At 45.6% G+C, this 8801-nt stretch overlaps 1 protein-coding gene across 4 annotated transcripts in view; it reads left to right on the top strand.

The window, feature by feature from the left end:
* The first annotated feature begins 5974 nt into the window (after nt 1-5974).
* Banf2 (BANF family member 2) overlaps nt 5975-8801 on the top strand; it is a 38391-nt gene continuing 35564 nt past the window's right edge. For 2 of the 4 annotated variants that reach the window (XM_021156258.3, XM_021156257.2), the window contains exon 1: nt 5975-6119. The gene's annotated coding sequence lies outside the window, so the exon portion shown is untranslated. The remainder of the gene's footprint in view (nt 6120-8801) is intronic. The other 2 variants (XM_021156254.2, XM_021156256.2) reach the window with 1 other exon arrangement.

Raw genomic sequence — 8801 nt, 5'->3', positions numbered from 1 at the left:
CCAGCTCTGTGGGATTTGATATCCTCTTCTGGACTCCAAAGGCATCCTCAGACGTGTTGGCGTACACATACAGACACATGTACACAAGTGAAAATAAAGAAGGAGATCAGGCTCTAAGTTTGGTATATGAATAACTCTACTGTAATGTGTTTAATGCTTTATGGTGGGTTTTGAGCATACACTATCTCAATTTAGCAATCTCAATAGCCCCATTCATTATACAGATAAGGAAACAAGCATGAGTTTCTTCAAGATCACAAAGCTAGGACGTAGCTAGACAAGGATGATGATCAAGATCTGTTGGCACAATACTGAGGACACCACTCACATTGCACGAGGGCCCATTTGTATCCATGCTTGAAGATTATTCAGTAGATAGCCTATGCCACCAAACCTAGTGGTTCTGTACCAACTTGGAGTTATTTTCTTTGTATCTATGGGGTTTTCTTTTTTCCTAGACTAAGTGTTGGTGGGCAATATAAAGAACAAAGATTTATCACTTGGGCTGTGATTGTAGCTCAGTGGTATGAGGTGTATTGACTGGTTTTGTGTGTCAACTTGACACATTCTAGGGTTGTTAGAGAGGAAGGTCCCTAGTTGAGGCAATGCCTCCATGAGATCCAGCTATAAGGCATTTTATCAATTAGTGATCAATGGAGGAGGGACCAGCCTATTGTGGGTGGTGCCATCCCTGGGCTGGTGGTTCTGGGTTCTGCAAGCCAGTAAGCAGCATCTCTCCTTGCCTCTGCATCAGCTCCTGCCTCCAGGTTCCAGTCCTGCTTGAGATCCTGTCCTGACTTCCTCCAATGATGGATTATAATCTGGAAGTGTAGACCACATTAAACCTTTTCCTCTCTAATTTGCTTTTTAGTCATGGTGTTTCGTAGCAGTAAAAGAAACCCTAAGACAATAGGTTAGGCAGGTAGGTATTAGATGATAAAGATAGAGTGTATCCTAGTCCATGGTGAGCACATGAAATGTTGTAGTTAAAAAGAGACAATAGAGCTGGGTGTGACTGTACACATTTGTAGTTCCAACACTTGAGAGATACAAGCAGAAGGGTCAGGAGTTCAAAGCCAGCCTCTGTTACTTAGAGTCCAGTGTGAGCCACATAACATTCTGTCTGAAGAAATAAAAGAAGAAACAGTACGTAGAAAGATAGTAGATGATACAAATACATGTAGGTATTTGTTTCCCTCGAGGATATTTGTGGCCAGCTTACTAAGAATTGGAGAGTAGAGCCGCTTTAAGGCTTGCAGGGATAGATACACACAAGGAAGCGTGTACAGGAGCTCGCAGCACTAAACATCTAGTATATTATGACCATTACAAGGGCTTGCCGTCAGTAACATGCAGTTTAGAAATGGGAGTGTTTTATTATACTGTAGAACAAAAGAAAATCACACAGGTAAAACCATGGTAAATCTAAAAAAGAAGGAAAAAAATAATCTAAAACATTACTCATGAAACACAATCCCTATCATGTGTGTGGTATCATTCTTTCTATTGTCCTCTAGTCAAGGGACACGTATATATATATGTATTATACACCATTGCTTACACCACAAATACACACATGTTATTCATGGGCATTTACCTTCTTGGAATAGAAATTATATGTTTTTAAATTCATGCATTATTTTTAGTTCCTTTGAAATTTTGTGTATGTGAGCACACACATGTGCCACAGTGTGCAAGTGGAGGTCAGAGGACAACTTGAGCAGTTAGTTTTCTCTTTCTGCCACTTTGGTCCTAGGGATGGAATTAACGTCACTAGACTTGGAGGCGAGTGATTGCTTTCAGTGACTGACCCATTTCACTGCTCCAAACCATGTACTTTGAAAGTGAAAGTCAGGGCTCTGGATGTAGCTCAGCCCCTCCCCCCCCCCAAAAAAAGGCTTGGACCTATAAAATTGGATATGTGTATTTCAGTCATTATTAGATAACAATCTAGAATATTCCTTTGCCCCACAAGTCTGCCTTGACCCTTCAACCTATCTTCCTCAGCCTCCTATTCCAGGTGACCACTGAACTCACTTCTGTAGCCTTAGGCCTGTTTTGCCTGTTCTGGGAGCTTGTGTTCATGGAATTATGTGTATGCTCTTTTCCTTCTGGCCTCTGTTGCTCGGCAGGGCATTTTTGAGATTCATCATGTGATCCTGTAAGTGTCAACGATTTCTTCAGTTTATTGCTGTCTTATATTCCAATAGAAAAGTTCCCCAGAGTTGGTTTATCTGGTCATCTATTAATGGACATCTAGACTGCTTCTGGGTTGGAGCTATAGTGCATAAAGATGCTATGATCGATTGTTCTGTGCAAGTTTTTCTTGTGAATGTGTGGCCTTTATCCTTGGGAAATATCCAGGAGTGGTGTGGGTCCATAAAATAAGTGTGTATGTTTAACTTTACAGGAAGCCACCAATTTTCCAAAGTGAGAATGAAGATTATGGCTGACTAGCATTTCGGTCAGCACTTAGTAGGGCTGCTCTCTTGACTTTAGCCATTCTGGTGAGGATTTGTTGGCTTTAATCTGTATTTCCCTAAATTTCCTTAATGATGGTGACCATTCTTTTTATAGGCAAATTTTTTCGTAATTGTGATTGGACATGTTGCTGTTTAAGTTCATTCTTAGTGTCCCTCTGTTACCAACAGTCTTCATAATAACTATATTAATGACTCCTAATAGTCTAACAAGAGAATTCCTTGCAATTTACTTAATTACCCTTCTATTAGACATTTAAATAATTTCCAATTTCTCATAATTCTAAACTGTACCAACATTAACATTTTAGTCATAAACTTCCCTCTATGTTTTAGATTTATGCATTCAAATATATAATATGTGTATTTTGCATATTTGGGATTATTTTCTCCACATTAATTATAGGCATGAAATGGTTTGTTGTAAGCATTTTCATGGGCTGGGATGTAGCTCAGGGAGAGACTCTTTACCTAACACACTTAAAGACTTGGAGGTATTTGCCACACCACACACACACACACACACACACACAAAAGATGCTTTATCCTCTCCTTCCCTCCTCCCTTTCCCCCTCTGTCTCCCTGTCCCTCTCCTACTCCCTCTCTCCCCCTCTCCTTGTCTTCTCTCTCTCTCTCTCTCTCTCTCTCTCTCTCTCTCTCTCTCTCTCTCTCTCTCTCTCTCCTCCCTCCCTCTCTCTTAAGACAGGGTCTTATTGTGTTACCTAGACTGGCCTTGAACCTATTGGCCTCCTGCCTTGGTTTGCTGAGCGCTTGGATTACAGGCAGGCATATGACCACACACACCTGCCAACTTCCTTTAGATCTCTGGTTATGGGTGAAGAGCTGACGCCGCTCCTGGCAGAGTGTTCTGATGCCATAGGTGTCATGCAGTCTTGTGCCAAGTGAAAATGGAAACGAGGGGAACTCTGGAGGGCTTTGTCTCTCCAAATGACCCACCAAATGTGACCAACCATAGCTCTTCCAGAATTCCCCCACATGAAGTGTCTGGTTGGAGAAAATGGAGGAGTTTGAGGCATACTTTCTAGCCATACTCATTTCTGTGGGGTTGTGTGTGGATCTTGGCCTGGGGGAGTGGGGGGAGCAGACTCCAGAGGGGCTGCTAAGGAGAGAGGACACCAGGAGGGGGAGCCGAGGTGGGAACTGAAGTCCACTGCAAAGCCAGTGAGGGAGTTGGATTGATCCGATTGACGCACTTGGAAGGTGAAACGAACTCACAGCATTGTGTAGGGTACCTGGAGAACATCTTAATTCTGTCCACCAGCACACCTTTCTCAACCACTCCCCAAACATTTGAGCAAGAGCTTTGCCTCACATGGTATGAGCCCCACCTGCACAGTCTTGCTTCAAGCAGGAGAGGCGAAAACAGAAGAAATGTGCAGAGCCCATCAACACTCATGGACAATGTGAGAAGCCTCCCTACATGGGAGAAAAAGCCTTCAGGCCAGGTTTCCAAGCCTCTTCCTGAACATACCCTCTGGCATGTTTTCTTAAGGTAACCCTGACTGAACTCCAAAGGGCAACCTGCAGAACGCCTCCACCTGCCCTGGGACCTTCCTCTTGCCTGCTATTCCCAGATCTTCCATGATATTCTAAGAGAGCTCATGTTTCTCTTTCTAACTGTGCCCTTTGTGGGCTTGGGATGTAGCTCAGGACAGCATCTGTCTAGGATGGTTTCATTCCTCAGCACTTAAAAAAGCCAGGCCAAGGTAAGGTCTGAGCCAGGAATGGCGTGGTACATATCTGTAATCCCAACACTCCCAGGAGGTAGAGGCAGAACAATCAGGAGGGGTTCAAGGCCATTCTCTACTACACAGTAAATTCAAGGCCAGAATAAACTATATGAGACCCTTTCAAAAGAAAAAAGAAATAAATGTGGCCCTCTCAAGGACATACAGTATTTCTTATTCATGTCTTAGGTTGATTTCCCCTGAGCCAAGGACTCAGGAAGCATTAGTCTGGGGCTTATTCCTAGGGGGATATTGGGCAGAACTGGCAGAGCTGAAATAATAGAAGAAAGCAGTAAGAGATGAGTTATCAAGCCATCCCAGATGTGGGCATGAAGGATTCAGTCCTAGGTGGTCCTTGGCCATTTCCATTAAGGGTTCACCACTGGCCGAGGGTGTTCGACCGGAATGACTGACCGTCTGTGACTATGGTCACCACGTGCTGTGGCAGGGTGTGCTCCAGCAGCTGGAGAAAGCTTCAGGGCAGAGATATAGGCATGGCAGCTGGAAGTCAGGCTGTCTTCCTGCTGAGGTAGAGCCGCCAAGAGGCTGTGGGCAGGACCCACGGCAACACCAACAGGGAGGCCCCCCATCATGGCCTCAGGCTGGCCAATGAACAGATCCTCAACAAAGTCCAGGCTCTGCTCGCCCTGGCCTCAAAGGCACAGATCCTATTTGTTCTTCAGAAAACTCAAAATACTGCCATCAGTCGGCTGGGACTATTTTAAGATCAAATAGAGGAGACCAGCACCCCTCACTTGCCCTCATAGTGCATTGTAGTTCCTGGACCCACAGTACCAGCTTCATCTGCCCACTTGCTAAAAATGTACATTTGTGGGTTTCACCCCAGACCTACTGAACCAAGATCTCTCTGGTGCAATCTGTGCTTGAGACCTACTGTGCAGATCCTAAATTTGAGAATAACTCAACAGGTTCCAAAATGAAGTGAGTGTGTGTGTGTGTGTGTGTGTGTGTGTGTGTGTGTGTGTGTGTGTGTAATTTTTGAGGATGGAGTACACGTGGAGGTCATAGGACATTCTCTCCTTCCACCATGTAGGTTCTGGAAATCAAATTCAGATTATTGAGCTTGGTGACAAGCATGTGTACCCACATCATTGATGAATCCATTTTGAATGTTCTCCGTGATAGAATCCCTAAGCACCAGCAGAAAAGAGGGCTGAGACCTCAGGAAAAGGATTTATTCCATCCTCTTTGATGAACTCTTTGCCTTTTAGTACTATTAATGATAAAAGTATTCCTAGTTATTGGTTACCAACCATGAAACAAAGACAGCTACCACAGTAGATGATAACCTAAAGGATAACTCTGCTGGATTTCAATGGTGGATTTGTGTCCCCGTTTCCTAGGCTAATATTTAAATTATTTTGCTTGTTTTGAGGCCACAGGAGATGGACAGTGCATATTGCAGTGGGCGGGATGGAGAGCAGTCAGAAGGAAGGAAACAAAAAGGCTGCCCTGGAATTTTAAATGAATCACAGAAAGTGTGACAAGTTGAGGGTACACATTAGTCAGTTGGTGGGAGGCAACCTTAACAAAGATGGGGTTGGTTTAGTTGAGTTGGCCCAGGGTAGGTGTGGTCAAGGATTAGAATGGCAAGCAGCAGAGGTGATGTCACACCTGGTCTCACAGGCTGATGATCTACAAGGTAGATACATCTCATTGCTTCTCAGCCCCTCCTGTCCCACCCTGTTCGCTCATTCCAAGCTGCCACAGAAGGGCTATCTCAGTAGTATGACATCACAATGTGACCCATTCAGGGTCTTGGGACTGATTTATCTCAAGGGCCCAGCATATATACTACTGTGCGCATTGAGCTTACCCGCAGTTACAGATCCAAGTAAGAAGCCTGCTACTGCCTGACCAAGTCCACCTGGTGAGTACTGATACCTTGTCCCTAGGCCCCCAGTACCAGGACACAGCCAACAGCTGCCTTAAAGTCCTCATGTCACACTAGGACAGAATGGGCCCAACTGGTAGCCAGGAATATGCAGGAACGAGCCCAAACTCCTCTTGGGAATGTTGACATAGCTGAGGCATACCTGCCTCCTTCTGAGCCTCCAGCCATCACCTAGGTAAAGGTCACCCATGCTCTTGAGGGATCCCTGTGGAAGAGAGGCTACATTTGCAGGTGCCAAGCCCTCTGGAGTATATTCCCCAGCCCTTACCAAGGCCATAAGCAGCTATTGGATGAGCACATTCTTCTCTATGGGTAGCTTTGGGTTACCAAGCTAAGAGGGGCTTGTGATTGGCAGAGAAGAAGGAGTGAGCAAGCATGGTGCCAGGGAACATGCCAGACCATTTGCTTCTGTTACTGTGCTTCATTCCCAGCACTGATCTGAGAATTAGGTTATTCTTATGCTCGCCACAAAGGATCAGAGGAACCGAGGACTGTGTTCTGTGCTGCTGTGCACTGAAAGAAGGAGAGTAACCTGAAATGTGTATGTGCTCTGCACTAACTGTCCCCAACAAGAGTGCTCTGGAAATTGAAGCATGAACTCATAGGCCAGCCTGGCCTTCTGTCAGCATGGCTGGGGACGGGGATTCTCAACATCAGTAGGACGTTAGACTAAAAGATCTTAAAGACCATTTCCAGATCCCACATGGCAGAATTCTGAATTACATAGCTCGCTTAACTTGTGTGAGCCTGGACAATCCAGACCTCCCATAGCAATGGTGTAGTTTGTGTTAGTTTGGCAGAGCTGGAAGGAACCCTGGAGATCAATTACACCTACCTGCTGAGCACCAAGTGGTTACAGCAGCATAAGCTAGCTACCTGGGTTATCCGAAGCCCACAGGACTGATACAGGGTTAATGAACACTGAGCAGATGAACAAGGGAGCTAGGCCTGGGCATTAGTCAACACTCAAGCTCTTCCATTTTTCTTACAAAACTATCAATTTGATTATGGTGCCAGGCATAATGGCAGATGCCTGTGAGCCCAGCACTCAAGTGGTAGAGGGAAGAGGACCAGGCGTTCAGAGTCATCCTCGGCTGCATAGAGTTCTAGGCCAGCCTGGGCTACATGAGACCTTTTCTCAGAAAACATAAAAGATGATAGCTATGGCTGGCTTTGGGCTCATGACCACCAATGTCCCCATTTCAGAAATGGTAATGGTTATAGAGCTGGCCCAATGTTAAGGTACCGGAGAAGATGTCACAAGCATTCAGTAGCAACGCAAGTCTTGTTCATGTCAAGGAGACCCGGCATTTCCACTTGCAGCAACTTTCTTAGACTGCACAAATAACATTTCTTAATCACATCTCTTTGGCTCTCTCTCTCTCTCTCTCTCTCTCTCTCTCTCTCTCTCTCTATTTGTTTGTGGGTTTGGTTTTTGTTTTTTTTTTGTGTGGCCATTTTTTTGAGTCAGGGTCTTTTTTGGGGGTGAGGGGTTCGGTTTTTCAAGACAGGGTTTCTCTGTATAGCCCTGGCTGTCCTGGAACTCACTTTGTAGACCAGGCTGGCCTTGAACTCAGAAATCCACCTGCCTCTGCCTCCCAAGTGCTGGGATTAAAGGCATGCGCCACCACGCCCGGCTTTGAGTCAGGGTCTTATATAGCCCAGACTATATAGTGATCCACCTGCCTCTACCTCCTTAGGACTGAGGTCATAGTTGTACAGTGACCGTGTCAACCTTTCTGAATCTTCCCTTTGGACAAGTTTACATTGTCTTCCTGATTCCATATTCTAAGCCCCTCGTAGGCTTTGTCCAAGATGGCGTCAGCTTCTCTACAGACTGCCTGTTTCAGTGCCTGGACATTTCCTTCGGCTGGGATGGCACAAAGCAAGTATTTCCACACCAACAGATGTTCTGGGCTGAGGAGGAAAAATATGCTAATGGAAATGAGCCTTGTCTAATTGTGGCAATTTCCCTTCTGTGTGCCACCCTGAAATAGTAGCCATGCCCTGTGCTTTTTTTCACACCAGGGAGCCCCAAATTGGTGGCAGAAATGAGGCTACAGAGCAGCCAGTGAATAGACGCTGAAGCTACTAATATGAAGGAAGACTCTAGCCTCTTCAGCATGAGGCACCCAGGGCCACTGTCACTGGCCTTGATTGTTGGTGAACTTAACTGTTCTCCACTGTTGAACTTGAAGAGCCTTATCCAACTAAAAGAAAACAGACCTCCAGGAAATGAACAGAGGACCAGGCTCCAGAGCAGGTGATCAGTCCTCTCAAACTCAAATCTGAGTTTGTATCTGATGTGTCTGATAGCCAGCACTGGTCAATAGAGCGTTCTTCAGTGATGGGTCGGTTCTCTGTTTGTGCCAACCAGTGGGGCAGCCACCAGGCCCTTTGGGGCCACGGAGCCTTTAAAATGTGGCTAGTGGGGCCGAAGAACTGCATTTAAAATTTTAATTTAGATCACACTGCTCTTCTTGGCTACAACTAACTAATGAGCTGGACAGGGTAACTCTTTCTCCCGCTTCTGTGATGTCATCTCTGACCTCAGCCTCTCCCTCTCCAGAGTGTTCCCTCTCTCCCTCTCCCTCTCCCTCCCTCTCTCCCTCTCTCTTTCCCTCCCTCTCTCTCTCTCCCTCCCTCCCTCCCCACTTC

This window comes from Mus caroli, unplaced genomic scaffold (assembly GCF_978045245.1).
Source record: "Mus caroli unplaced genomic scaffold, Mus_caroli_1 scaffold_2, whole genome shotgun sequence".
Lineage (NCBI taxonomy): Eukaryota > Metazoa > Chordata > Mammalia > Rodentia > Muridae > Mus > Mus caroli.
The sequence above is the reverse complement of the archived record's forward strand: the minus strand, read 5'-3'. Positions and strand labels throughout refer to the sequence as shown.